This window comes from Phyllobates terribilis, unplaced genomic scaffold, assembly GCF_046119375.1.
Source record: "Phyllobates terribilis strain yellow unplaced genomic scaffold, ASM4611937v1 Scaffold_3__8_contigs__length_932513732, whole genome shotgun sequence".
Lineage (NCBI taxonomy): Eukaryota > Metazoa > Chordata > Amphibia > Anura > Dendrobatidae > Phyllobates > Phyllobates terribilis.
Genome location: NW_027362763.1, coordinates 6,774,127 through 6,797,411, shown reverse-complemented (window position 1 = coordinate 6,797,411; position 23,285 = coordinate 6,774,127). Strand labels below are relative to the sequence as shown.

Genomic DNA, 23,285 nt, shown 5'->3' with positions numbered 1-23,285 from the left:
GCAAACTGCTCATGGCTCCCACAGCTAGACCTAGGAGGCTTTCCTCCATAGGCCAAACAAGCCTTCGATAGCTCAGCTGGTAGAGCGGAGGACTGTAGTTGTAAATTAGCAATCCTTAGGTCGCTGGTTCAATTCCGGCTCGAAGGACATTTTCTTCGTCCTATCTTATGTTTTGTACCTACTGGCAAACACACCACTGCTATGCTCCTTCTGTACGACTATAAAAAAAATCTAGTCCAGGAAACTTTCCTCCGTTGCACCTTGGGTTTTCAAAACGTAGGTGGCAGCAACATAGCCTTTACTTGCGGGACCTGCTGTGGGCCAAAGAGGAACGTTCTTCAACCGTAGCATGATACCCAAGCAAAAGACACCAACGTCCCTGGGTGGGCTTGAACCACCAACCTTTCGGTTAACAGCCGAACGCGCTAACCGATTGCGCCACAGAGACACAAGCCTCTACTTGATTTTCTGACAGCCTCAGCCAGGTCAAACACAATTTACGCAGATGATTTGCAAGAATAACATGATAAAAGAAAGCTATAGAAACAAAGAAACAATTGCAGAACCCTAGGAATACTCTAATAGCCCACAAATAAGCTCTTACTGATGAATTCCATCGCATGGACCTGAAGTCAGACAGTAATTAGGTTCTCCTCTTATCACCTGTAACCAGCAGCAGAGTGGCGCAGCGGAAGCGTGCTGGGCCCATAACCCAGAGGTCGATGGATCGAAACCATCCTCTGCTAAGTTATTGCTTTTTTTTATAGAATTCACCTTTACATTTTGCCAAAATGCTTCAGTCAAAGCAAGCGCGTTTCGGCTAAAAGAATAAAAATGAGCTCAAAAAATAAAAATGAGCTCAAAAATTAAACCAAACTAAAAAAGTCTAAAGCTTCTGCATGGGATTGTGCTACATTACAACTTCCTTCTACAAACTATTTAGGTTTATTTCACTCCCTTCAATTTGGTTTTCCATATACGTAGAAAAGGTTTGCTAGAAAGTTGCTTGCCCATATTTGTAAGCCAACATTCACCTTATGAATTCCACTTATGGTCTTCAACTTTGGCAAAAAGTAATCCGCACTTAAAAAAAAAAAAAAAAAAAAAAAAAAAACGAAAGAGGATGCAATGGCACGTGTCACAGCATATGAAAATTGTTATGTGTTGTGGCAAGAAACTAAAAACAAGGTCATCAGGCATGGGGGATTAGCTCAAGTGGTAGAGCGCTCGCTTAGCATGCGAGAGGTAGCGGGATCGATGCCCGCATTCTCCAAATTTATCATTTATTGTTTTTTTCAGTTGGTAGAGCGATGATTCTTTTGCAAACTGCTCATGGCTCCCACAGCTAGACCTAGGAGGCTTTCCTCCATAGGCCAAACAAGCCTTCGATAGCTCAGCTGGTAGAGCGGAGGACTGTAGTTGTAAATTAGCAATCCTTAGGTCGCTGGTTCAATTCCGGCTCGAAGGACATTTTCTTCGTCCTATCTTATGTTTTGTACCTACTGGCAAACACACCACTGCTATGCTCCTTCTGTACGACTATAAAAAAAATCTAGTCCAGGAAACTTTCCTCCGTTGCACCTTGGGTTTTCAAAACGTAGGTGGCAGCAACATAGCCTTTACTTGCGGGACCTGCTGTGGGCCAAAGAGGAACGTTCTTCAACCGTAGCATGATACCCAAGCAAAAGACACCAACGTCCCTGGGTGAGCTTGAACCACCAACCTTTCGGTTAACAGCCGAACGCGCTAACCGATTGCGCCACAGAGACACAAGCCTCTACTTGATTTTCTGACAGCCTCAGCCAGGTCAAACACAATTTACGCAGATGATTTGCAAGAATAACATGATAAAAGAAAGCTATAGAAACAAAGAAACAATTGCAGAACCCTAGGAATACTCTAATAGCCCACAAATAAGCTCTTACTGATGAATTCCATCGCATGGACCTGAAGTCAGACAGTAATTAGGTTCTCCTCTTATCACCTGTAACCAGCAGCAGAGTGGCGCAGCGGAAGCGTGCTGGGCCCATAACCCAGAGGTCGATGGATCGAAACCATCCTCTGCTAAGTTATTGCTTTTTTTTATAGAATTCACCTTTACATTTTGCCAAAATGCTTCAGTCAAAGCAAGCGCGTTTCGGCTAAAAGAATAAAAATGAGCTCAAAAAATAAAAATGAGCTCAAAAATTAAACCAAACTAAAAAAGTCTAAAGCTTCTGCATGGGATTGTGCTACATTACAACTTCCTTCTACAAACTATTTAGGTTTATTTCACTCCCTTCAATTTGGTTTTCCATATACGTAGAAAAGGTTTGCTAGAAAGTTGCTTGCCCATATTTGTAAGCCAACATTCACCTTATGAATTCCACTTATGGTCTTCAACTTTGGCAAAAAGTAATCCGCACTTAAAAAAAAAAAAAAAAAAAAAAAAAAAAACGAAAGAGGATGCAATGGCACGTGTCACAGCATATGAAAATTGTTATGTGTTGTGGCAAGAAACTAAAAACAAGGTCATCAGGCATGGGGGATTAGCTCAAGTGGTAGAGCGCTCGCTTAGCATGCGAGAGGTAGCGGGATCGATGCCCGCATTCTCCAAATTTATCATTTATTGTTTTTTTCAGTTGGTAGAGCGATGATTCTTTTGCAAACTGCTCATGGCTCCCACAGCTAGACCTAGGAGGCTTTCCTCCATAGGCCAAACAAGCCTTCGATAGCTCAGCTGGTAGAGCGGAGGACTGTAGTTGTAAATTAGCAATCCTTAGGTCGCTGGTTCAATTCCGGCTCGAAGGACATTTTCTTCGTCCTATCTTATGTTTTGTACCTACTGGCAAACACACCACTGCTATGCTCCTTCTGTACGACTATAAAAAAAATCTAGTCCAGGAAACTTTCCTCCGTTGCACCTTGGGTTTTCAAAACGTAGGTGGCAGCAACATAGCCTTTACTTGCGGGACCTGCTGTGGGCCAAAGAGGAACGTTCTTCAACCGTAGCATGATACCCAAGCAAAAGACACCAACGTCCCTGGGTGGGCTTGAACCACCAACCTTTCGGTTAACAGCCGAACGCGCTAACCGATTGCGCCACAGAGACACAAGCCTCTACTTGATTTTCTGACAGCCTCAGCCAGGTCAAACACAATTTACGCAGATGATTTGCAAGAATAACATGATAAAAGAAAGCTATAGAAACAAAGAAACAATTGCAGAACCCTAGGAATACTCTAATAGCCCACAAATAAGCTCTTACTGATGAATTCCATCGCATGGACCTGAAGTCAGACAGTAATTAGGTTCTCCTCTTATCACCTGTAACCAGCAGCAGAGTGGCGCAGCGGAAGCGTGCTGGGCCCATAACCCAGAGGTCGATGGATCGAAACCATCCTCTGCTAAGTTATTGCTTTTTTTTATAGAATTCACCTTTACATTTTGCCAAAATGCTTCAGTCAAAGCAAGCGCGTTTCGGCTAAAAGAATAAAAATGAGCTCAAAAAATAAAAATGAGCTCAAAAATTAAACCAAACTAAAAAAGTCTAAAGCTTCTGCATGGGATTGTGCTACATTACAACTTCCTTCTACAAACTATTTAGGTTTATTTCACTCCCTTCAATTTGGTTTTCCATATACGTAGAAAAGGTTTGCTAGAAAGTTGCTTGCCCATATTTGTAAGCCAACATTCACCTTATGAATTCCACTTATGGTCTTCAACTTTGGCAAAAAGTAATCCGCACTTAAAAAAAAAAAAAAAAAAAAAAAAAAAAACGAAAGAGGATGCAATGGCACGTGTCACAGCATATGAAAATTGTTATGTGTTGTGGCAAGAAACTAAAAACAAGGTCATCAGGCATGGGGGATTAGCTCAAGTGGTAGAGCGCTCGCTTAGCATGCGAGAGGTAGCGGGATCGATGCCCGCATTCTCCAAATTTATCATTTATTGTTTTTTTCAGTTGGTAGAGCGATGATTCTTTTGCAAACTGCTCATGGCTCCCACAGCTAGACCTAGGAGGCTTTCCTCCATAGGCCAAACAAGCCTTCGATAGCTCAGCTGGTAGAGCGGAGGACTGTAGTTGTAAATTAGCAATCCTTAGGTCGCTGGTTCAATTCCGGCTCGAAGGACATTTTCTTCGTCCTATCTTATGTTTTGTACCTACTGGCAAACACACCACTGCTATGCTCCTTCTGTACGACTATAAAAAAAATCTAGTCCAGGAAACTTTCCTCCGTTGCACCTTGGGTTTTCAAAACGTAGGTGGCAGCAACATAGCCTTTACTTGCGGGACCTGCTGTGGGCCAAAGAGGAACGTTCTTCAACCGTAGCATGATACCCAAGCAAAAGACACCAACGTCCCTGGGTGGGCTTGAACCACCAACCTTTCGGTTAACAGCCGAACGCGCTAACCGATTGCGCCACAGAGACACAAGCCTCTACTTGATTTTCTGACAGCCTCAGCCAGGTCAAACACAATTTACGCAGATGATTTGCAAGAATAACATGATAAAAGAAAGCTATAGAAACAAAGAAACAATTGCAGAACCCTAGGAATACTCTAATAGCCCACAAATAAGCTCTTACTGATGAATTCCATCGCATGGACCTGAAGTCAGACAGTAATTAGGTTCTCCTCTTATCACCTGTAACCAGCAGCAGAGTGGCGCAGCGGAAGCGTGCTGGGCCCATAACCCAGAGGTCGATGGATCGAAACCATCCTCTGCTAAGTTATTGCTTTTTTTTATAGAATTCACCTTTACATTTTGCCAAAATGCTTCAGTCAAAGCAAGCGCGTTTCGGCTAAAAGAATAAAAATGAGCTCAAAAAATAAAAATGAGCTCAAAAATTAAACCAAACTAAAAAAGTCTAAAGCTTCTGCATGGGATTGTGCTACATTACAACTTCCTTCTACAAACTATTTAGGTTTATTTCACTCCCTTCAATTTGGTTTTCCATATACGTAGAAAAGGTTTGCTAGAAAGTTGCTTGCCCATATTTGTAAGCCAACATTCACCTTATGAATTCCACTTATGGTCTTCAACTTTGGCAAAAAGTAATCCGCACTTAAAAAAAAAAAAAAAAAAAAAAAAAAAAACGAAAGAGGATGCAATGGCACGTGTCACAGCATATGAAAATTGTTATGTGTTGTGGCAAGAAACTAAAAACAAGGTCATCAGGCATGGGGGATTAGCTCAAGTGGTAGAGCGCTCGCTTAGCATGCGAGAGGTAGCGGGATCGATGCCCGCATTCTCCAAATTTATCATTTATTGTTTTTTTCAGTTGGTAGAGCGATGATTCTTTTGCAAACTGCTCATGGCTCCCACAGCTAGACCTAGGAGGCTTTCCTCCATAGGCCAAACAAGCCTTCGATAGCTCAGCTGGTAGAGCGGAGGACTGTAGTTGTAAATTAGCAATCCTTAGGTCGCTGGTTCAATTCCGGCTCGAAGGACATTTTCTTCGTCCTATCTTATGTTTTGTACCTACTGGCAAACACACCACTGCTATGCTCCTTCTGTACGACTATAAAAAAAATCTAGTCCAGGAAACTTTCCTCCGTTGCACCTTGGGTTTTCAAAACGTAGGTGGCAGCAACATAGCCTTTACTTGCGGGACCTGCTGTGGGCCAAAGAGGAACGTTCTTCAACCGTAGCATGATACCCAAGCAAAAGACACCAACGTCCCTGGGTGGGCTTGAACCACCAACCTTTCGGTTAACAGCCGAACGCGCTAACCGATTGCGCCACAGAGACACAAGCCTCTACTTGATTTTCTGACAGCCTCAGCCAGGTCAAACACAATTTACGCAGATGATTTGCAAGAATAACATGATAAAAGAAAGCTATAGAAACAAAGAAACAATTGCAGAACCCTAGGAATACTCTAATAGCCCACAAATAAGCTCTTACTGATGAATTCCATCGCATGGACCTGAAGTCAGACAGTAATTAGGTTCTCCTCTTATCACCTGTAACCAGCAGCAGAGTGGCGCAGCGGAAGCGTGCTGGGCCCATAACCCAGAGGTCGATGGATCGAAACCATCCTCTGCTAAGTTATTGCTTTTTTTTATAGAATTCACCTTTACATTTTGCCAAAATGCTTCAGTCAAAGCAAGCGCGTTTCGGCTAAAAGAATAAAAATGAGCTCAAAAAATAAAAATGAGCTCAAAAATTAAACCAAACTAAAAAAGTCTAAAGCTTCTGCATGGGATTGTGCTACATTACAACTTCCTTCTACAAACTATTTAGGTTTATTTCACTCCCTTCAATTTGGTTTTCCATATACGTAGAAAAGGTTTGCTAGAAAGTTGCTTGCCCATATTTGTAAGCCAACATTCACCTTATGAATTCCACTTATGGTCTTCAACTTTGGCAAAAAGTAATCCGCACTTAAAAAAAAAAAAAAAAAAAAAAAAAAAAACGAAAGAGGATGCAATGGCACGTGTCACAGCATATGAAAATTGTTATGTGTTGTGGCAAGAAACTAAAAACAAGGTCATCAGGCATGGGGGATTAGCTCAAGTGGTAGAGCGCTCGCTTAGCATGCGAGAGGTAGCGGGATCGATGCCCGCATTCTCCAAATTTATCATTTATTGTTTTTTTCAGTTGGTAGAGCGATGATTCTTTTGCAAACTGCTCATGGCTCCCACAGCTAGACCTAGGAGGCTTTCCTCCATAGGCCAAACAAGCCTTCGATAGCTCAGCTGGTAGAGCGGAGGACTGTAGTTGTAAATTAGCAATCCTTAGGTCGCTGGTTCAATTCCGGCTCGAAGGACATTTTCTTCGTCCTATCTTATGTTTTGTACCTACTGGCAAACACACCACTGCTATGCTCCTTCTGTACGACTATAAAAAAAATCTAGTCCAGGAAACTTTCCTCCGTTGCACCTTGGGTTTTCAAAACGTAGGTGGCAGCAACATAGCCTTTACTTGCGGGACCTGCTGTGGGCCAAAGAGGAACGTTCTTCAACCGTAGCATGATACCCAAGCAAAAGACACCAACGTCCCTGGGTGGGCTTGAACCACCAACCTTTCGGTTAACAGCCGAACGCGCTAACCGATTGCGCCACAGAGACACAAGCCTCTACTTGATTTTCTGACAGCCTCAGCCAGGTCAAACACAATTTACGCAGATGATTTGCAAGAATAACATGATAAAAGAAAGCTATAGAAACAAAGAAACAATTGCAGAACCCTAGGAATACTCTAATAGCCCACAAATAAGCTCTTACTGATGAATTCCATCGCATGGACCTGAAGTCAGACAGTAATTAGGTTCTCCTCTTATCACCTGTAACCAGCAGCAGAGTGGCGCAGCGGAAGCGTGCTGGGCCCATAACCCAGAGGTCGATGGATCGAAACCATCCTCTGCTAAGTTATTGCTTTTTTTTATAGAATTCACCTTTACATTTTGCCAAAATGCTTCAGTCAAAGCAAGCGCGTTTCGGCTAAAAGAATAAAAATGAGCTCAAAAAATAAAAATGAGCTCAAAAATTAAACCAAACTAAAAAAGTCTAAAGCTTCTGCATGGGATTGTGCTACATTACAACTTCCTTCTACAAACTATTTAGGTTTATTTCACTCCCTTCAATTTGGTTTTCCATATACGTAGAAAAGGTTTGCTAGAAAGTTGCTTGCCCATATTTGTAAGCCAACATTCACCTTATGAATTCCACTTATGGTCTTCAACTTTGGCAAAAAGTAATCCGCACTTAAAAAAAAAAAAAAAAAAAAAAAAAAAAACGAAAGAGGATGCAATGGCACGTGTCACAGCATATGAAAATTGTTATGTGTTGTGGCAAGAAACTAAAAACAAGGTCATCAGGCATGGGGGATTAGCTCAAGTGGTAGAGCGCTCGCTTAGCATGCGAGAGGTAGCGGGATCGATGCCCGCATTCTCCAAATTTATCATTTATTGTTTTTTTCAGTTGGTAGAGCGATGATTCTTTTGCAAACTGCTCATGGCTCCCACAGCTAGACCTAGGAGGCTTTCCTCCATAGGCCAAACAAGCCTTCGATAGCTCAGCTGGTAGAGCGGAGGACTGTAGTTGTAAATTAGCAATCCTTAGGTCGCTGGTTCAATTCCGGCTCGAAGGACATTTTCTTCGTCCTATCTTATGTTTTGTACCTACTGGCAAACACACCACTGCTATGCTCCTTCTGTACGACTATAAAAAAAATCTAGTCCAGGAAACTTTCCTCCGTTGCACCTTGGGTTTTCAAAACGTAGGTGGCAGCAACATAGCCTTTACTTGCGGGACCTGCTGTGGGCCAAAGAGGAACGTTCTTCAACCGTAGCATGATACCCAAGCAAAAGACACCAACGTCCCTGGGTGGGCTTGAACCACCAACCTTTCGGTTAACAGCCGAACGCGCTAACCGATTGCGCCACAGAGACACAAGCCTCTACTTGATTTTCTGACAGCCTCAGCCAGGTCAAACACAATTTACGCAGATGATTTGCAAGAATAACATGATAAAAGAAAGCTATAGAAACAAAGAAACAATTGCAGAACCCTAGGAATACTCTAATAGCCCACAAATAAGCTCTTACTGATGAATTCCATCGCATGGACCTGAAGTCAGACAGTAATTAGGTTCTCCTCTTATCACCTGTAACCAGCAGCAGAGTGGCGCAGCGGAAGCGTGCTGGGCCCATAACCCAGAGGTCGATGGATCGAAACCATCCTCTGCTAAGTTATTGCTTTTTTTTATAGAATTCACCTTTACATTTTGCCAAAATGCTTCAGTCAAAGCAAGCGCGTTTCGGCTAAAAGAATAAAAATGAGCTCAAAAAATAAAAATGAGCTCAAAAATTAAACCAAACTAAAAAAGTCTAAAGCTTCTGCATGGGATTGTGCTACATTACAACTTCCTTCTACAAACTATTTAGGTTTATTTCACTCCCTTCAATTTGGTTTTCCATATACGTAGAAAAGGTTTGCTAGAAAGTTGCTTGCCCATATTTGTAAGCCAACATTCACCTTATGAATTCCACTTATGGTCTTCAACTTTGGCAAAAAGTAATCCGCACTTAAAAAAAAAAAAAAAAAAAAAAAAAAAAACGAAAGAGGATGCAATGGCACGTGTCACAGCATATGAAAATTGTTATGTGTTGTGGCAAGAAACTAAAAACAAGGTCATCAGGCATGGGGGATTAGCTCAAGTGGTAGAGCGCTCGCTTAGCATGCGAGAGGTAGCGGGATCGATGCCCGCATTCTCCAAATTTATCATTTATTGTTTTTTTCAGTTGGTAGAGCGATGATTCTTTTGCAAACTGCTCATGGCTCCCACAGCTAGACCTAGGAGGCTTTCCTCCATAGGCCAAACAAGCCTTCGATAGCTCAGCTGGTAGAGCGGAGGACTGTAGTTGTAAATTAGCAATCCTTAGGTCGCTGGTTCAATTCCGGCTCGAAGGACATTTTCTTCGTCCTATCTTATGTTTTGTACCTACTGGCAAACACACCACTGCTATGCTCCTTCTGTACGACTATAAAAAAAATCTAGTCCAGGAAACTTTCCTCCGTTGCACCTTGGGTTTTCAAAACGTAGGTGGCAGCAACATAGCCTTTACTTGCGGGACCTGCTGTGGGCCAAAGAGGAACGTTCTTCAACCGTAGCATGATACCCAAGCAAAAGACACCAACGTCCCTGGGTGAGCTTGAACCACCAACCTTTCGGTTAACAGCCGAACGCGCTAACCGATTGCGCCACAGAGACACAAGCCTCTACTTGATTTTCTGACAGCCTCAGCCAGGTCAAACACAATTTACGCAGATGATTTGCAAGAATAACATGATAAAAGAAAGCTATAGAAACAAAGAAACAATTGCAGAACCCTAGGAATACTCTAATAGCCCACAAATAAGCTCTTACTGATGAATTCCATCGCATGGACCTGAAGTCAGACAGTAATTAGGTTCTCCTCTTATCACCTGTAACCAGCAGCAGAGTGGCGCAGCGGAAGCGTGCTGGGCCCATAACCCAGAGGTCGATGGATCGAAACCATCCTCTGCTAAGTTATTGCTTTTTTTTATAGAATTCACCTTTACATTTTGCCAAAATGCTTCAGTCAAAGCAAGCGCGTTTCGGCTAAAAGAATAAAAATGAGCTCAAAAAATAAAAATGAGCTCAAAAATTAAACCAAACTAAAAAAGTCTAAAGCTTCTGCATGGGATTGTGCTACATTACAACTTCCTTCTACAAACTATTTAGGTTTATTTCACTCCCTTCAATTTGGTTTTCCATATACGTAGAAAAGGTTTGCTAGAAAGTTGCTTGCCCATATTTGTAAGCCAACATTCACCTTATGAATTCCACTTATGGTCTTCAACTTTGGCAAAAAGTAATCCGCACTTAAAAAAAAAAAAAAAAAAAAAAAAAAAAACGAAAGAGGATGCAATGGCACGTGTCACAGCATATGAAAATTGTTATGTGTTGTGGCAAGAAACTAAAAACAAGGTCATCAGGCATGGGGGATTAGCTCAAGTGGTAGAGCGCTCGCTTAGCATGCGAGAGGTAGCGGGATCGATGCCCGCATTCTCCAAATTTATCATTTATTGTTTTTTTCAGTTGGTAGAGCGATGATTCTTTTGCAAACTGCTCATGGCTCCCACAGCTAGACCTAGGAGGCTTTCCTCCATAGGCCAAACAAGCCTTCGATAGCTCAGCTGGTAGAGCGGAGGACTGTAGTTGTAAATTAGCAATCCTTAGATCGCTGGTTCAATTCCGGCTCGAAGGACATTTTCTTCGTCCTATCTTATGTTTTGTACCTACTGGCAAACACACCACTGCTATGCTCCTTCTGTACGACTATAAAAAAAATCTAGTCCAGGAAACTTTCCTCCGTTGCACCTTGGGTTTTCAAAACGTAGGTGGCAGCAACATAGCCTTTACTTGCGGGACCTGCTGTGGGCCAAAGAGGAACGTTCTTCAACCGTAGCATGATACCCAAGCAAAAGACACCAACGTCCCTGGGTGAGCTTGAACCACCAACCTTTCGGTTAACAGCCGAACGCGCTAACCGATTGCGCCACAGAGACACAAGCCTCTACTTGATTTTCTGACAGCCTCAGCCAGGTCAAACACAATTTACGCAGATGATTTGCAAGAATAACATGATAAAAGAAAGCTATAGAAACAAAGAAACAATTGCAGAACCCTAGGAATACTCTAATAGCCCACAAATAAGCTCTTACTGATGAATTCCATCGCATGGACCTGAAGTCAGACAGTAATTAGGTTCTCCTCTTATCACCTGTAACCAGCAGCAGAGTGGCGCAGCGGAAGCGTGCTGGGCCCATAACCCAGAGGTCGATGGATCGAAACCATCCTCTGCTAAGTTATTGCTTTTTTTTATAGAATTCACCTTTACATTTTGCCAAAATGCTTCAGTCAAAGCAAGCGCGTTTCGGCTAAAAGAATAAAAATGAGCTCAAAAAATAAAAATGAGCTCAAAAATTAAACCAAACTAAAAAAGTCTAAAGCTTCTGCATGGGATTGTGCTACATTACAACTTCCTTCTACAAACTATTTAGGTTTATTTCACTCCCTTCAATTTGGTTTTCCATATACGTAGAAAAGGTTTGCTAGAAAGTTGCTTGCCCATATTTGTAAGCCAACATTCACCTTATGAATTCCACTTATGGTCTTCAACTTTGGCAAAAAGTAATCCGCACTTAAAAAAAAAAAAAAAAAAAAAAAAAAAACGAAAGAGGATGCAATGGCACGTGTCACAGCATATGAAAATTGTTATGTGTTGTGGCAAGTAACTAAAAACAAGGTCATCAGGCATGGGGGATTAGCTCAAGTGGTAGAGCGCTCGCTTAGCATGCGAGAGGTAGCGGGATCGATGCCCGCATTCTCCAAATTTATCATTTATTGTTTTTTTCAGTTGGTAGAGCGATGATTCTTTTGCAAACTGCTCATGGCTCCCACAGCTAGACCTAGGAGGCTTTCCTCCATAGGCCAAACAAGCCTTCGATAGCTCAGCTGGTAGAGCGGAGGACTGTAGTTGTAAATTAGCAATCCTTAGGTCGCTGGTTCAATTCCGGCTCGAAGGACATTTTCTTCGTCCTATCTTATGTTTTGTACCTACTGGCAAACACACCACTGCTATGCTCCTTCTGTACGACTATAAAAAAAATCTAGTCCAGGAAACTTTCCTCCGTTGCACCTTGGGTTTTCAAAACGTAGGTGGCAGCAACATAGCCTTTACTTGCGGGACCTGCTGTGGGCCAAAGAGGAACGTTCTTCAACCGTAGCATGATACCCAAGCAAAAGACACCAACGTCCCTGGGTGGGCTTGAACCACCAACCTTTCGGTTAACAGCCGAACGCGCTAACCGATTGCGCCACAGAGACACAAGCCTCTACTTGATTTTCTGACAGCCTCAGCCAGGTCAAACACAATTTACGCAGATGATTTGCAAGAATAACATGATAAAAGAAAGCTATAGAAACAAAGAAACAATTGCAGAACCCTAGGAATACTCTAATAGCCCACAAATAAGCTCTTACTGATGAATTCCATCGCATAGACCTGAAGTCAGACAGTAATTAGGTTCTCCTCTTATCACCTGTAACCAGCAGCAGAGTGGCGCAGCGGAAGCGTGCTGGGCCCATAACCCAGAGGTCGATGGATCGAAACCATCCTCTGCTAAGTTATTGCTTTTTTTTATAGAATTCACCTTTACATTTTGCCAAAATGCTTCAGTCAAAGCAAGCGCGTTTCGGCTAAAAGAATAAAAATGAGCTCAAAAAATAAAAATGAGCTCAAAAATTAAACCAAACTAAAAAAGTCTAAAGCTTCTGCATGGGATTGTGCTACATTACAACTTCCTTCTACAAACTATTTAGGTTTATTTCACTCCCTTCAATTTGGTTTTCCATATACGTAGAAAAGGTTTGCTAGAAAGTTGCTTGCCCATATTTGTAAGCCAACATTCACCTTATGAATTCCACTTATGGTCTTCAACTTTGGCAAAAAGTAATCCGCACTTAAAAAAAAAAAAAAAAAAAAAAAAAAAAACGAAAGAGGATGCAATGGCACGTGTCACAGCATATGAAAATTGTTATGTGTTGTGGCAAGAAACTAAAAACAAGGTCATCAGGCATGGGGGATTAGCTCAAGTGGTAGAGCGCTCGCTTAGCATGCGAGAGGTAGCGGGATCGATGCCCGCATTCTCCAAATTTATCATTTATTGTTTTTTTCAGTTGGTAGAGCGATGATTCTTTTGCAAACTGCTCATGGCTCCCACAGCTAGACCTAGGAGGCTTTCCTCCATAGGCCAAACAAGCCTTCGATAGCTCAGCTGGTAGAGCGGAGGACTGTAGTTGTAAATTAGCAATCCTTAGGTCGCTGGTTCAATTCCGGCTCGAAGGACATTTTCTTCGTCCTATCTTATGTTTTGTACCTACTGGCAAACACACCACTGCTATGCTCCTTCTGTACGACTATAAAAAAAATCTAGTCCAGGAAACTTTCCTCCGTTGCACCTTGGGTTTTCAAAACGTAGGTGGCAGCAACATAGCCTTTACTTGCGGGACCTGCTGTGGGCCAAAGAGGAACGTTCTTCAACCGTAGCATGATACCCAAGCAAAAGACACCAACGTCCCTGGGTGGGCTTGAACCACCAACCTTTCGGTTAACAGCCGAACGCGCTAACCGATTGCGCCACAGAGACACAAGCCTCTACTTGATTTTCTGACAGCCTCAGCCAGGTCAAACACAATTTACGCAGATGATTTGCAAGAATAACATGATAAAAGAAAGCTATAGAAACAAAGAAACAATTGCAGAACCCTAGGAATACTCTAATAGCCCACAAATAAGCTCTTACTGATGAATTCCATCGCATAGACCTGAAGTCAGACAGTAATTAGGTTCTCCTCTTATCACCTGTAACCAGCAGCAGAGTGGCGCAGCGGAAGCGTGCTGGGCCCATAACCCAGAGGTCGATGGATCGAAACCATCCTCTGCTAAGTTATTGCTTTTTTTTATAGAATTCACCTTTACATTTTGCCAAAATGCTTCAGTCAAAGCAAGCGCGTTTCGGCTAAAAGAATAAAAATGAGCTCAAAAAATAAAAATGAGCTCAAAAATTAAACCAAACTAAAAAAGTCTAAAGCTTCTGCATGGGATTGTGCTACATTACAACTTCCTTCTACAAACTATTTAGGTTTATTTCACTCCCTTCAATTTGGTTTTCCATATACGTAGAAAAGGTTTGCTAGAAAGTTGCTTGCCCATATTTGTAAGCCAACATTCACCTTATGAATTCCACTTATGGTCTTCAACTTTGGCAAAAAGTAATCCGCACTTAAAAAAAAAAAAAAAAAAAAAAAAAAAAACGAAAGAGGATGCAATGGCACGTGTCACAGCATATGAAAATTGTTATGTGTTGTGGCAAGAAACTAAAAACAAGGTCATCAGGCATGGGGGATTAGCTCAAGTGGTAGAGCGCTCGCTTAGCATGCGAGAGGTAGCGGGATCGATGCCCGCATTCTCCAAATTTATCATTTATTGTTTTTTTCAGTTGGTAGAGCGATGATTCTTTTGCAAACTGCTCATGGCTCCCACAGCTAGACCTAGGAGGCTTTCCTCCATAGGCCAAACAAGCCTTCGATAGCTCAGCTGGTAGAGCGGAGGACTGTAGTTGTAAATTAGCAATCCTTAGGTCGCTGGTTCAATTCCGGCTCGAAGGACATTTTCTTCGTCCTATCTTATGTTTTGTACCTACTGGCAAACACACCACTGCTATGCTCCTTCTGTACGACTATAAAAAAAATCTAGTCCAGGAAACTTTCCTCCGTTGCACCTTGGGTTTTCAAAACGTAGGTGGCAGCAACATAGCCTTTACTTGCGGGACCTGCTGTGGGCCAAAGAGGAACGTTCTTCAACCGTAGCATGATACCCAAGCAAAAGACACCAACGTCCCTGGGTGAGCTTGAACCACCAACCTTTCGGTTAACAGCCGAACGCGCTAACCGATTGCGCCACAGAGACACAAGCCTCTACTTGATTTTCTGACAGCCTCAGCCAGGTCAAACACAATTTACGCAGATGATTTGCAAGAATAACATGATAAAAGAAAGCTATAGAAACAAAGAAACAATTGCAGAACCCTAGGAATACTCTAATAGCCCACAAATAAGCTCTTACTGATGAATTCCATCGCATGGACCTGAAGTCAGACAGTAATTAGGTTCTCCTCTTATCACCTGTAACCAGCAGCAGAGTGGCGCAGCGGAAGCGTGCTGGGCCCATAACCCAGAGGTCGATGGATCGAAACCATCCTCTGCTAAGTTATTGCTTTTTTTTATAGAATTCACCTTTACATTTTGCCAAAATGCTTCAGTCAAAGCAAGCGCGTTTCGGCTAAAAGAATAAAAATGAGCTCAAAAAATAAAAATGAGCTCAAAAATTAAACCAAACTAAAAAAGTCTAAAGCTTCTGCATGGGATTGTGCTACATTACAACTTCCTTCTACAAACTATTTAGGTTTATTTCACTCCCTTCAATTTGGTTTTCCATATACGTAGAAAAGGTTTGCTAGAAAGTTGCTTGCCCATATTTGTAAGCCAACATTCACCTTATGAATTCCACTTATGGTCTTCAACTTTGGCAAAAAGTAATCCGCACTTAAAAAAAAAAAAAAAAAAAAAAAAAAAAACGAAAGAGGATGCAATGGCACGTGTCACAGCATATGAAAATTGTTATGTGTTGTGGCAAGAAACTAAAAACAAGGTCATCAGGCATGGGGGATTAGCTCAAGTGGTAGAGCGCTCGCTTAGCATGCGAGAGGTAGCGGGATCGATGCCCGCATTCTCCAAATTTATCATTTATTGTTTTTTTCAGTTGGTAGAGCGATGATTCTTTTGCAAACTGCTCATGGCTCCCACAGCTAGACCTAGGAGGCTTTCCTCCATAGGCCAAACAAGCCTTCGATAGCTCAGCTGGTAGAGCGGAGGACTGTAGTTGTAAATTAGCAATCCTTAGGTCGCTGGTTCAATTCCGGCTCGAAGGACATTTTCTTCGTCCTATCTTATGTTTTGTACCTACTGGCAAACACACCACTGCTATGCTCCTTCTGTACGACTATAAAAAAAATCTAGTCCAGGAAACTTTCCTCCGTTGCACCTTGGGTTTTCAAAACGTAGGTGGCAGCAACATAGCCTTTACTTGCGGGACCTGCTGTGGGCCAAAGAGGAACGTTCTTCAACCGTAGCATGATACCCAAGCAAAAGACACCAACGTCCCTGGGTGGGCTTGAACCACCAACCTTTCGGTTAACAGCCGAACGCGCTAACCGATTGCGCCACAGAGACACAAGCCTCTACTTGATTTTCTGACAGCCTCAGCCAGGTCAAACACAATTTACGCAGATGATTTGCAAGAATAACATGATAAAAGAAAGCTATAGAAACAAAGAAACAATTGCAGAACCCTAGGAATACTCTAATAGCCCACAAATAAGCTCTTACTGATGAATTCCATCGCATGGACCTGAAGTCAGACAGTAATTAGGTTCTCCTCTTATCACCTGTAACCAGCAGCAGAGTGGCGCAGCGGAAGCGTGCTGGGCCCATAACCCAGAGGTCGATGGATCGAAACCATCCTCTGCTAAGTTATTGCTTTTTTTTATAGAATTCACCTTTACATTTTGCCAAAATGCTTCAGTCAAAGCAAGCGCGTTTCGGCTAAAAGAATAAAAATGAGCTCAAAAAATAAAAATGAGCTCAAAAATTAAACCAAACTAAAAAAGTCTAAAGCTTCTGCATGGGATTGTGCTACATTACAACTTCCTTCTACAAACTATTTAGGTTTATTTCACTCCCTTCAATTTGGTTTTCCATATACGTAGAAAAGGTTTGCTAGAAAGTTGCTTGCCCATATTTGTAAGCCAACATTCACCTTATGAATTCCACTTATGGTCTTCAACTTTGGCAAAAAGTAATCCGCACTTAAAAAAAAAAAAAAAAAAAAAACGAAAGAGGATGCAATGGCACGTGTCACAGCATATGAAAATTGTTATGTGTTGTGGCAAGAAACTAAAAACAAGGTCATCAGGCATGGGGGATTAGCTCAAGTGGTAGAGCGCTCGCTTAGCATGCGAGAGGTAGCGGGATCGATGCCCGCATTCTCCAAATTTATCATTTATTGTTTTTTTCAGTTGGTAGAGCGATGATTCTTTTGCAAACTGCTCATGGCTCCCACAGCTAGACCTAGGAGGCTTTCCTCCATAGGCCAAACAAGCCTTCGATAGCTCAGCTGGTAGAGCGGAGGACTGTAGTTGTAAATTAGCAATCCTTAGGTCGCTGGTTCAATTCCGGCTCGAAGGACATTTTCTTCGTCCTATCTTATGTTTTGTACCTACTGGCAAACACACCACTGCTATGCTCCTTCTGTACGACTATAAAAAAAATCTAGTCCAGGAAACTTTCCTCCGTTGCACCTTGGGTTTTCAAAACGTAGGTGGCAGCAACATAGCCTTTACTTGCGGGACCTGCTGTGGGCCAAAGAGGAACGTTCTTCAACCGTAGCATGATACCCAAGCAAAAGACACCAACGTCCCTGGGTGAGCTTGAACCACCAACCTTTCGGTTAACAGCCGAACGCGCTAACCGATTGCGCCACAGAGACACAAGCCTCTACTTGATTTTCTGACAGCCTCAGCCAGGTCAAACACAATTTACGCAGATGATTTGCAAGAATAACATGATAAAAGAAAGCTATAGAAACAAAGAAACAATTGCAGAACCCTAGGAATACTCTAATAGCCCACAAATAAGCTCTTACTGATGAATTCCATCGCATGGACCTGAAGTCAGACAGTAATTAGGTTCTCCTCTTATCACCTGTAACCAGCAGCAGAGTGGCGCAGCGGAAGCGTGCTGGGCCCATAACCCAGAGGTCGATGGATCGAAACCATCCTCTGCTAAGTTATTGCTTTTTTTTATAGAATTCACCTTTACATTTTGCCAAAATGCTTCAGTCAAAGCAAGCGCGTTTCGGCTAAAAGAATAAAAATGAGCTCAAAAAATAAAAATGAGCTCAAAAATTAAACCAAACTAAAAAAGTCTAAAGCTTCTGCATGGGATTGTGCTACATTACAACTTCCTTCTACAAACTATTTAGGTTTATTTCACTCCCTTCAATTTGGTTTTCCATATACGTAGAAAAGGTTTGCTAGAAAGTTGCTTGCCCATATTTGTAAGCCAACATTCACCTTATGAATTCCACTTATGGTCTTCAACTTTGGCAAAAAGTAATCCGCACTTAAAAAAAAAAAAAAAAAAAAAAAAAAAAACGAAAGAGGATGCAATGGCACGTGTCACAGCATATGAAAATTGTTATGTGTTGTGGCAAGAAACTAAAAACAAGGTCATCAGGCATGGGGGATTAGCTCAAGTGGTAGAGCGCTCGCTTAGCATGCGAGAGGTAGCGGGATCGATGCCCGCATTCTCCAAATTTATCATTTATTGTTTTTTTCAGTTGGTAGAGCGATGATTCTTTTGCAAACTGCTCATGGCTCCCACAGCTAGACCTAGGAGGCTTTCCTCCATAGGCCAAACAAGCCTTCGATAGCTCAGCTGGTAGAGCGGAGGACTGTAGTTGTAAATTAGCAATCCTTAGGTCGCTGGTTCAATTCCGGCTCGAAGGACATTTTCTTCGTCCTATCTTATGTTTTGTACCTACTGGCAAACACACCACTGCTATGCTCCTTCTGTACGACTATAAAAAAAATCTAGTCCAGGAAACTTTCCTCCGTTGCACCTTGGGTTTTCAAAACGTAGGTGGCAGCAACATAGCCTTTACTTGCGGGACCTGCTGTGGGCCAAAGAGGAACGTTCTTCAACCGTAGCATGATACCCAAGCAAAAGACACCAACGTCCCTGGGTGGGCTTGAACCACCAACCTTTCGGTTAACAGCCGAACGCGCTAACCGATTGCGCCACAGAGACACAAGCCTCTACTTGATTTTCTGACAGCCTCAGCCAGGTCAAACACAATTTACGCAGATGATTTGCAAGAATAACATGATAAAAGAAAGCTATAGAAACAAAGAAACAATTGCAGAACCCTAGGAATACTCTAATAGCCCACAAATAAGCTCTTACTGATGAATTCCATCGCATGGACCTGAAGTCAGACAGTAATTAGGTTCTCCTCTTATCACCTGTAACCAGCAGCAGAGTGGCGCAGCGGAAGCGTGCTGGGCCCATAACCCAGAGGTCGATGGATCGAAACCATCCTCTGCTAAGTTATTGCTTTTTTTTATAGAATTCACCTTTACATTTTGCCAAAATGCTTCAGTCAAAGCAAGCGCGTTTCGGCTAAAAGAATAAAAATGAGCTCAAAAAATAAAAATGAGCTCAAAAATTAAACCAAACTAAAAAAGTCTAAAGCTTCTGCATGGGATTGTGCTACATTACAACTTCCTTCTACAAACTATTTAGGTTTATTTCACTCCCTTCAATTTGGTTTTCCATATACGTAGAAAAGGTTTGCTAGAAAGTTGCTTGCCCATATTTGTAAGCCAACATTCACCTTATGAATTCCACTTATGGTCTTCAACTTTGGCAAAAAGTAATCCGCACTTAAAAAAAAAAAAAAAAAAAAAACGAAAGAGGATGCAATGGCACGTGTCACAGCATATGAAAATTGTTATGTGTTGTGGCAAGAAACTAAAAACAAGGTCATCAGGCATGGGGGATTAGCTCAAGTGGTAGAGCGCTCGCTTAGCATGCGAGAGGTAGCGGGATCGATGCCCGCATTCTCCAAATTTATCATTTATTGTTTTTTTCAGTTGGTAGAGCGATGATTCTTTTGCAAACTGCTCATGGCTCCCACAGCTAGACCTAGGAGGCTTTCCTCCATAGGCCAAACAAGCCTTCGATAGCTCAGCTGGTAGAGCGGAGGACTGTAGTTGTAAATTAGCAATCCTTAGGTCGCTGGTTCAATTCCGGCTCGAAGGACATTTTCTTCGTCCTATCTTATGTTTTGTACCTACTGGCAAACACACCACTGCTATGCTCCTTCTGTACGACTATAAAAAAAATCTAGTCCAGGAAACTTTCCTCCGTTGCACCTTGGGTTTTCAAAACGTAGGTGGCAGCAACATAGCCTTTACTTGCGGGACCTGCTGTGGGCCAAAGAGGAACGTTCTTCAACCGTAGCATGATACCCAAGCAAAAGACACCAACGTCCCTGGGTGGGCTTGAACCACCAACCTTTCGGTTAACAGCCGAACGCGCTAACCGATTGCGCCACAGAGACACAAGCCTCTACTTGATTTTCTGACAGCCTCAGCCAGGTCAAACACAATTTACGCAGATGATTTGCAAGAATAACATGATAAAAGAAAGCTATAGAAACAAAGAAACAATTGCAGAACCCTAGGAATACTCTAATAGCCCACAAATAAGCTCTTACTGATGAATTCCATCGCATGGACCTGAAGTCAGACAGTAATTAGGTTCTCCTCTTATCACCTGTAACCAGCAGCAGAGTGGCGCAGCGGAAGCGTGCTGGGCCCATAACCCAGAGGTCGATGGATCGAAACCATCCTCTGCTAAGTTATTGCTTTTTTTTATAGAATTCACCTTTACATTTTGCCAAAATGCTTCAGTCAAAGCAAGCGCGTTTCGGCTAAAAGAATAAAAATGAGCTCAAAAAATAAAAATGAGCTCAAAAATTAAACCAAACTAAAAAAGTCTAAAGCTTCTGCATGGGATTGTGCTACATTACAACTTCCTTCTACAAACTATTTAGGTTTATTTCACTCCCTTCAATTTGGTTTTCCATATACGTAGAAAAGGTTTGCTAGAAAGTTGCTTGCCCATATTTGTAAGCCAACATTCACCTTATGAATTCCACTTATGGTCTTCAACTTTGGCAAAAAGTAATCCGCACTTAAAAAAAAAAAAAAAAACGAAAGAGGATGCAATGGCACGTGTCACAGCATATGAAAATTGTTATGTGTTGTGGCAAGAAACTAAAAACAAGGTCATCAGGCATGGGGGATTAGCTCAAGTGGTAGAGCGCTCGCTTAGCATGCGAGAGGTAGCGGGATCGATGCCCGCATTCTCCAAATTTATCATTTATTGTTTTTTTCAGTTGGTAGAGCGATGATTCTTTTGCAAACTGCTCATGGCTCCCACAGCTAGACCTAGGAGGCTTTCCTCCATAGGCCAAACAAGCCTTCGATAGCTCAGCTGGTAGAGCGGAGGACTGTAGTTGTAAATTAGCAATCCTTAGGTCGCTGGTTCAATTCCGGCTCGAAGGACATTTTCTTCGTCCTATCTTATGTTTTGTACCTACTGGCAAACACACCACTGCTATGCTCCTTCTGTACGACTATAAAAAAAATCTAGTCCAGGAAACTTTCCTCCGTTGCACCTTGGGTTTTCAAAACGTAGGTGGCAGCAACATAGCCTTTACTTGCGGGACCTGCTGTGGGCCAAAGAGGAACGTTCTTCAACCGTAGCATGATACCCAAGCAAAAGACACCAACGTCCCTGGGTGGGCTTGAACCACCAACCTTTCGGTTAACAGCCGAACGCGCTAACCGATTGCGCCACAGAGACACAAGCCTCTACTTGATTTTCTGACAGCCTCAGCCAGGTCAAACACAATTTACGCAGATGATTTGCAAGAATAACATGATAAAAGAAAGCTATAGAAACAAAGAAACAATTGCAGAACCCTAGGAATACTCTAATAGCCCACAAATAAGCTCTTACTGATGAATTCCATCGCATGGACCTGAAGTCAGACAGTAATTAGGTTCTCCTCTTATCACCTGTAACCAGCAGCAGAGTGGCGCAGCGGAAGCGTGCTGGGCCCATAACCCAGAGGTCGATGGATCGAAACCATCCTCTGCTAAGTTATTGCTTTTTTTTATAGAATTCACCTTTACATTTTGCCAAAATGCTTCAGTCAAAGCAAGCGCGTTTCGGCTAAAAGAATAAAAATGAGCTCAAAAAATAAAAATGAGCTCAAAAATTAAACCAAACTAAAAAAGTCTAAAGCTTCTGCATGGGATTGTGCTACATTACAACTTCCTTCTACAAACTATTTAGGTTTATTTCACTCCCTTCAATTTGGTTTTCCATATACGTAGAAAAGGTTTGCTAGAAAGTTGCTTGCCCATATTTGTAAGCCAACATTCACCTTATGAATTCCACTTATGGTCTTCAACTTTGGCAAAAAGTAATCCGCACTTAAAAAAAAAAAAAAAAAAAAAACGAAAGAGGATGCAATGGCACGTGTCACAGCATATGAAAATTGTTATGTGTTGTGGCAAGAAACTAAAAACAAGGTCATCAGGCATGGGGGATTAGCTCAAGTGGTAGAGCGCTCGCTTAGCATGCGAGAGGTAGCGGGATCGATGCCCGCATTCTCCAAATTTATCATTTATTGTTTTTTTCAGTTGGTAGAGCGATGATTCTTTTGCAAACTGCTCATGGCTCCCACAGCTAGACCTAGGAGGCTTTCCTCCATAGGCCAAACAAGCCTTCGATAGCTCAGCTGGTAGAGCGGAGGACTGTAGTTGTAAATTAGCAATCCTTAGGTCGCTGGTTCAATTCCGGCTCGAAGGACATTTTCTTCGTCCTATCTTATGTTTTGTACCTACTGGCAAACACACCACTGCTATGCTCCTTCTGTACGACTATAAAAAAAATCTAGTCCAGGAAACTTTCCTCCGTTGCACCTTGGGTTTTCAAAACGTAGGTGGCAGCAACATAGCCTTTACTTGCGGGACCTGCTGTGGGCCAAAGAGGAACGTTCTTCAACCGTAGCATGATACCCAAGCAAAAGACACCAACGTCCCTGGGTGGGCTTGAACCACCAACCTTTCGGTTAACAGCCGAACGCGCTAACCGATTGCGCCACAGAGACACAAGCCTCTACTTGATTTTCTGACAGCCTCAGCCAGGTCAAACACAATTTACGCAGATGATTTGCAAGAATAACATGATAAAAGAAAGCTATAGAAACAAAGAAACAATTGCAGAACCCTAGGAATACTCTAATAGCCCACAAATAAGCTCTTACTGATGAATTCCATCGCATGGACCTGAAGTCAGACAGTAATTAGGTTCTCCTCTTATCACCTGTAACCAGCAGCAGAGTGGCGCAGCGGAAGCGTGCTGGGCCCATAACCCAGAGGTCGATGGATCGAAACCATCCTCTGCTAAGTTATTGCTTTTTTTTATAGAATTCACCTTTACATTTTGCCAAAATGCTTCAGTCAAAGCAAGCGCGTTTCGGCTAAAAGAATAAAAATGAGCTCAAAA

At 42.3% G+C, this 23,285-nt stretch overlaps 53 non-coding genes across 53 annotated transcripts; 35 read left to right on the top strand and 18 right to left on the bottom strand.

The window, feature by feature from the left end:
- The first annotated feature begins 61 nt into the window (after positions 1-61).
- Positions 62-147, top strand: TRNAY-GUA (transfer RNA tyrosine (anticodon GUA)). The gene is given in 2 exon segments: positions 62-98; positions 112-147. It is a non-coding gene; the product is annotated as a tRNA-Tyr (tRNA).
- Positions 148-374: 227 nt separating this feature from the next.
- On the bottom strand, positions 375-448 carry TRNAN-GUU (transfer RNA asparagine (anticodon GUU)). Its single transcript has one exon. It is a non-coding gene; the product is annotated as a tRNA-Asn (tRNA).
- A 752-nt stretch (positions 449-1,200) lies between these two features.
- TRNAA-AGC (transfer RNA alanine (anticodon AGC)) lies at positions 1,201-1,273 on the top strand. The gene has a single exon. It is a non-coding gene; the product is annotated as a tRNA-Ala (tRNA).
- A 109-nt stretch (positions 1,274-1,382) lies between these two features.
- On the top strand, positions 1,383-1,468 carry TRNAY-GUA (transfer RNA tyrosine (anticodon GUA)). The gene is given in 2 exon segments: positions 1,383-1,419; positions 1,433-1,468. It is a non-coding gene; the product is annotated as a tRNA-Tyr (tRNA).
- A 227-nt stretch (positions 1,469-1,695) lies between these two features.
- TRNAN-GUU (transfer RNA asparagine (anticodon GUU)) lies at positions 1,696-1,769 on the bottom strand. Its single transcript has one exon. It is a non-coding gene; the product is annotated as a tRNA-Asn (tRNA).
- A 753-nt stretch (positions 1,770-2,522) lies between these two features.
- TRNAA-AGC (transfer RNA alanine (anticodon AGC)) lies at positions 2,523-2,595 on the top strand. The gene has a single exon. It is a non-coding gene; the product is annotated as a tRNA-Ala (tRNA).
- A 109-nt stretch (positions 2,596-2,704) lies between these two features.
- Positions 2,705-2,790, top strand: TRNAY-GUA (transfer RNA tyrosine (anticodon GUA)). The gene is given in 2 exon segments: positions 2,705-2,741; positions 2,755-2,790. It is a non-coding gene; the product is annotated as a tRNA-Tyr (tRNA).
- Positions 2,791-3,017: 227 nt separating this feature from the next.
- On the bottom strand, positions 3,018-3,091 carry TRNAN-GUU (transfer RNA asparagine (anticodon GUU)). The gene has a single exon. It is a non-coding gene; the product is annotated as a tRNA-Asn (tRNA).
- Positions 3,092-3,844: 753 nt separating this feature from the next.
- TRNAA-AGC (transfer RNA alanine (anticodon AGC)) lies at positions 3,845-3,917 on the top strand. Its single transcript has one exon. It is a non-coding gene; the product is annotated as a tRNA-Ala (tRNA).
- Positions 3,918-4,026: 109 nt separating this feature from the next.
- Positions 4,027-4,112, top strand: TRNAY-GUA (transfer RNA tyrosine (anticodon GUA)). Its single transcript is given in 2 exon segments — positions 4,027-4,063; positions 4,077-4,112. It is a non-coding gene; the product is annotated as a tRNA-Tyr (tRNA).
- Positions 4,113-4,339: 227 nt separating this feature from the next.
- TRNAN-GUU (transfer RNA asparagine (anticodon GUU)) lies at positions 4,340-4,413 on the bottom strand. The gene has a single exon. It is a non-coding gene; the product is annotated as a tRNA-Asn (tRNA).
- Positions 4,414-5,166: 753 nt separating this feature from the next.
- TRNAA-AGC (transfer RNA alanine (anticodon AGC)) lies at positions 5,167-5,239 on the top strand. The gene has a single exon. It is a non-coding gene; the product is annotated as a tRNA-Ala (tRNA).
- Positions 5,240-5,348: 109 nt separating this feature from the next.
- On the top strand, positions 5,349-5,434 carry TRNAY-GUA (transfer RNA tyrosine (anticodon GUA)). The gene is given in 2 exon segments: positions 5,349-5,385; positions 5,399-5,434. It is a non-coding gene; the product is annotated as a tRNA-Tyr (tRNA).
- A 227-nt stretch (positions 5,435-5,661) lies between these two features.
- Positions 5,662-5,735, bottom strand: TRNAN-GUU (transfer RNA asparagine (anticodon GUU)). Its single transcript has one exon. It is a non-coding gene; the product is annotated as a tRNA-Asn (tRNA).
- Positions 5,736-6,488: 753 nt separating this feature from the next.
- TRNAA-AGC (transfer RNA alanine (anticodon AGC)) lies at positions 6,489-6,561 on the top strand. The gene has a single exon. It is a non-coding gene; the product is annotated as a tRNA-Ala (tRNA).
- A 109-nt stretch (positions 6,562-6,670) lies between these two features.
- On the top strand, positions 6,671-6,756 carry TRNAY-GUA (transfer RNA tyrosine (anticodon GUA)). The gene is given in 2 exon segments: positions 6,671-6,707; positions 6,721-6,756. It is a non-coding gene; the product is annotated as a tRNA-Tyr (tRNA).
- A 227-nt stretch (positions 6,757-6,983) lies between these two features.
- Positions 6,984-7,057, bottom strand: TRNAN-GUU (transfer RNA asparagine (anticodon GUU)). The gene has a single exon. It is a non-coding gene; the product is annotated as a tRNA-Asn (tRNA).
- Positions 7,058-7,810: 753 nt separating this feature from the next.
- On the top strand, positions 7,811-7,883 carry TRNAA-AGC (transfer RNA alanine (anticodon AGC)). Its single transcript has one exon. It is a non-coding gene; the product is annotated as a tRNA-Ala (tRNA).
- Positions 7,884-7,992: 109 nt separating this feature from the next.
- TRNAY-GUA (transfer RNA tyrosine (anticodon GUA)) lies at positions 7,993-8,078 on the top strand. Its single transcript is given in 2 exon segments — positions 7,993-8,029; positions 8,043-8,078. It is a non-coding gene; the product is annotated as a tRNA-Tyr (tRNA).
- A 227-nt stretch (positions 8,079-8,305) lies between these two features.
- Positions 8,306-8,379, bottom strand: TRNAN-GUU (transfer RNA asparagine (anticodon GUU)). The gene has a single exon. It is a non-coding gene; the product is annotated as a tRNA-Asn (tRNA).
- A 753-nt stretch (positions 8,380-9,132) lies between these two features.
- On the top strand, positions 9,133-9,205 carry TRNAA-AGC (transfer RNA alanine (anticodon AGC)). The gene has a single exon. It is a non-coding gene; the product is annotated as a tRNA-Ala (tRNA).
- Positions 9,206-9,314: 109 nt separating this feature from the next.
- Positions 9,315-9,400, top strand: TRNAY-GUA (transfer RNA tyrosine (anticodon GUA)). The gene is given in 2 exon segments: positions 9,315-9,351; positions 9,365-9,400. It is a non-coding gene; the product is annotated as a tRNA-Tyr (tRNA).
- Positions 9,401-9,627: 227 nt separating this feature from the next.
- On the bottom strand, positions 9,628-9,701 carry TRNAN-GUU (transfer RNA asparagine (anticodon GUU)). Its single transcript has one exon. It is a non-coding gene; the product is annotated as a tRNA-Asn (tRNA).
- A 753-nt stretch (positions 9,702-10,454) lies between these two features.
- Positions 10,455-10,527, top strand: TRNAA-AGC (transfer RNA alanine (anticodon AGC)). The gene has a single exon. It is a non-coding gene; the product is annotated as a tRNA-Ala (tRNA).
- A 109-nt stretch (positions 10,528-10,636) lies between these two features.
- On the top strand, positions 10,637-10,722 carry TRNAY-GUA (transfer RNA tyrosine (anticodon GUA)). The gene is given in 2 exon segments: positions 10,637-10,673; positions 10,687-10,722. It is a non-coding gene; the product is annotated as a tRNA-Tyr (tRNA).
- Positions 10,723-10,949: 227 nt separating this feature from the next.
- TRNAN-GUU (transfer RNA asparagine (anticodon GUU)) lies at positions 10,950-11,023 on the bottom strand. Its single transcript has one exon. It is a non-coding gene; the product is annotated as a tRNA-Asn (tRNA).
- A 752-nt stretch (positions 11,024-11,775) lies between these two features.
- On the top strand, positions 11,776-11,848 carry TRNAA-AGC (transfer RNA alanine (anticodon AGC)). Its single transcript has one exon. It is a non-coding gene; the product is annotated as a tRNA-Ala (tRNA).
- Positions 11,849-11,957: 109 nt separating this feature from the next.
- On the top strand, positions 11,958-12,043 carry TRNAY-GUA (transfer RNA tyrosine (anticodon GUA)). Its single transcript is given in 2 exon segments — positions 11,958-11,994; positions 12,008-12,043. It is a non-coding gene; the product is annotated as a tRNA-Tyr (tRNA).
- A 227-nt stretch (positions 12,044-12,270) lies between these two features.
- TRNAN-GUU (transfer RNA asparagine (anticodon GUU)) lies at positions 12,271-12,344 on the bottom strand. The gene has a single exon. It is a non-coding gene; the product is annotated as a tRNA-Asn (tRNA).
- Positions 12,345-13,097: 753 nt separating this feature from the next.
- TRNAA-AGC (transfer RNA alanine (anticodon AGC)) lies at positions 13,098-13,170 on the top strand. The gene has a single exon. It is a non-coding gene; the product is annotated as a tRNA-Ala (tRNA).
- A 109-nt stretch (positions 13,171-13,279) lies between these two features.
- On the top strand, positions 13,280-13,365 carry TRNAY-GUA (transfer RNA tyrosine (anticodon GUA)). Its single transcript is given in 2 exon segments — positions 13,280-13,316; positions 13,330-13,365. It is a non-coding gene; the product is annotated as a tRNA-Tyr (tRNA).
- Positions 13,366-13,592: 227 nt separating this feature from the next.
- Positions 13,593-13,666, bottom strand: TRNAN-GUU (transfer RNA asparagine (anticodon GUU)). Its single transcript has one exon. It is a non-coding gene; the product is annotated as a tRNA-Asn (tRNA).
- Positions 13,667-14,419: 753 nt separating this feature from the next.
- On the top strand, positions 14,420-14,492 carry TRNAA-AGC (transfer RNA alanine (anticodon AGC)). The gene has a single exon. It is a non-coding gene; the product is annotated as a tRNA-Ala (tRNA).
- Positions 14,493-14,601: 109 nt separating this feature from the next.
- Positions 14,602-14,687, top strand: TRNAY-GUA (transfer RNA tyrosine (anticodon GUA)). Its single transcript is given in 2 exon segments — positions 14,602-14,638; positions 14,652-14,687. It is a non-coding gene; the product is annotated as a tRNA-Tyr (tRNA).
- A 227-nt stretch (positions 14,688-14,914) lies between these two features.
- On the bottom strand, positions 14,915-14,988 carry TRNAN-GUU (transfer RNA asparagine (anticodon GUU)). The gene has a single exon. It is a non-coding gene; the product is annotated as a tRNA-Asn (tRNA).
- Positions 14,989-15,741: 753 nt separating this feature from the next.
- TRNAA-AGC (transfer RNA alanine (anticodon AGC)) lies at positions 15,742-15,814 on the top strand. Its single transcript has one exon. It is a non-coding gene; the product is annotated as a tRNA-Ala (tRNA).
- A 109-nt stretch (positions 15,815-15,923) lies between these two features.
- Positions 15,924-16,009, top strand: TRNAY-GUA (transfer RNA tyrosine (anticodon GUA)). Its single transcript is given in 2 exon segments — positions 15,924-15,960; positions 15,974-16,009. It is a non-coding gene; the product is annotated as a tRNA-Tyr (tRNA).
- A 227-nt stretch (positions 16,010-16,236) lies between these two features.
- TRNAN-GUU (transfer RNA asparagine (anticodon GUU)) lies at positions 16,237-16,310 on the bottom strand. The gene has a single exon. It is a non-coding gene; the product is annotated as a tRNA-Asn (tRNA).
- A 746-nt stretch (positions 16,311-17,056) lies between these two features.
- Positions 17,057-17,129, top strand: TRNAA-AGC (transfer RNA alanine (anticodon AGC)). The gene has a single exon. It is a non-coding gene; the product is annotated as a tRNA-Ala (tRNA).
- A 109-nt stretch (positions 17,130-17,238) lies between these two features.
- TRNAY-GUA (transfer RNA tyrosine (anticodon GUA)) lies at positions 17,239-17,324 on the top strand. Its single transcript is given in 2 exon segments — positions 17,239-17,275; positions 17,289-17,324. It is a non-coding gene; the product is annotated as a tRNA-Tyr (tRNA).
- A 227-nt stretch (positions 17,325-17,551) lies between these two features.
- On the bottom strand, positions 17,552-17,625 carry TRNAN-GUU (transfer RNA asparagine (anticodon GUU)). The gene has a single exon. It is a non-coding gene; the product is annotated as a tRNA-Asn (tRNA).
- Positions 17,626-18,378: 753 nt separating this feature from the next.
- Positions 18,379-18,451, top strand: TRNAA-AGC (transfer RNA alanine (anticodon AGC)). Its single transcript has one exon. It is a non-coding gene; the product is annotated as a tRNA-Ala (tRNA).
- A 109-nt stretch (positions 18,452-18,560) lies between these two features.
- TRNAY-GUA (transfer RNA tyrosine (anticodon GUA)) lies at positions 18,561-18,646 on the top strand. Its single transcript is given in 2 exon segments — positions 18,561-18,597; positions 18,611-18,646. It is a non-coding gene; the product is annotated as a tRNA-Tyr (tRNA).
- A 227-nt stretch (positions 18,647-18,873) lies between these two features.
- TRNAN-GUU (transfer RNA asparagine (anticodon GUU)) lies at positions 18,874-18,947 on the bottom strand. Its single transcript has one exon. It is a non-coding gene; the product is annotated as a tRNA-Asn (tRNA).
- A 746-nt stretch (positions 18,948-19,693) lies between these two features.
- Positions 19,694-19,766, top strand: TRNAA-AGC (transfer RNA alanine (anticodon AGC)). The gene has a single exon. It is a non-coding gene; the product is annotated as a tRNA-Ala (tRNA).
- A 109-nt stretch (positions 19,767-19,875) lies between these two features.
- TRNAY-GUA (transfer RNA tyrosine (anticodon GUA)) lies at positions 19,876-19,961 on the top strand. The gene is given in 2 exon segments: positions 19,876-19,912; positions 19,926-19,961. It is a non-coding gene; the product is annotated as a tRNA-Tyr (tRNA).
- Positions 19,962-20,188: 227 nt separating this feature from the next.
- TRNAN-GUU (transfer RNA asparagine (anticodon GUU)) lies at positions 20,189-20,262 on the bottom strand. Its single transcript has one exon. It is a non-coding gene; the product is annotated as a tRNA-Asn (tRNA).
- Positions 20,263-21,003: 741 nt separating this feature from the next.
- Positions 21,004-21,076, top strand: TRNAA-AGC (transfer RNA alanine (anticodon AGC)). The gene has a single exon. It is a non-coding gene; the product is annotated as a tRNA-Ala (tRNA).
- Positions 21,077-21,185: 109 nt separating this feature from the next.
- Positions 21,186-21,271, top strand: TRNAY-GUA (transfer RNA tyrosine (anticodon GUA)). The gene is given in 2 exon segments: positions 21,186-21,222; positions 21,236-21,271. It is a non-coding gene; the product is annotated as a tRNA-Tyr (tRNA).
- Positions 21,272-21,498: 227 nt separating this feature from the next.
- TRNAN-GUU (transfer RNA asparagine (anticodon GUU)) lies at positions 21,499-21,572 on the bottom strand. Its single transcript has one exon. It is a non-coding gene; the product is annotated as a tRNA-Asn (tRNA).
- Positions 21,573-22,318: 746 nt separating this feature from the next.
- On the top strand, positions 22,319-22,391 carry TRNAA-AGC (transfer RNA alanine (anticodon AGC)). The gene has a single exon. It is a non-coding gene; the product is annotated as a tRNA-Ala (tRNA).
- A 109-nt stretch (positions 22,392-22,500) lies between these two features.
- On the top strand, positions 22,501-22,586 carry TRNAY-GUA (transfer RNA tyrosine (anticodon GUA)). The gene is given in 2 exon segments: positions 22,501-22,537; positions 22,551-22,586. It is a non-coding gene; the product is annotated as a tRNA-Tyr (tRNA).
- Positions 22,587-22,813: 227 nt separating this feature from the next.
- On the bottom strand, positions 22,814-22,887 carry TRNAN-GUU (transfer RNA asparagine (anticodon GUU)). Its single transcript has one exon. It is a non-coding gene; the product is annotated as a tRNA-Asn (tRNA).
- Positions 22,888-23,285: the final 398 nt, after the last annotated feature.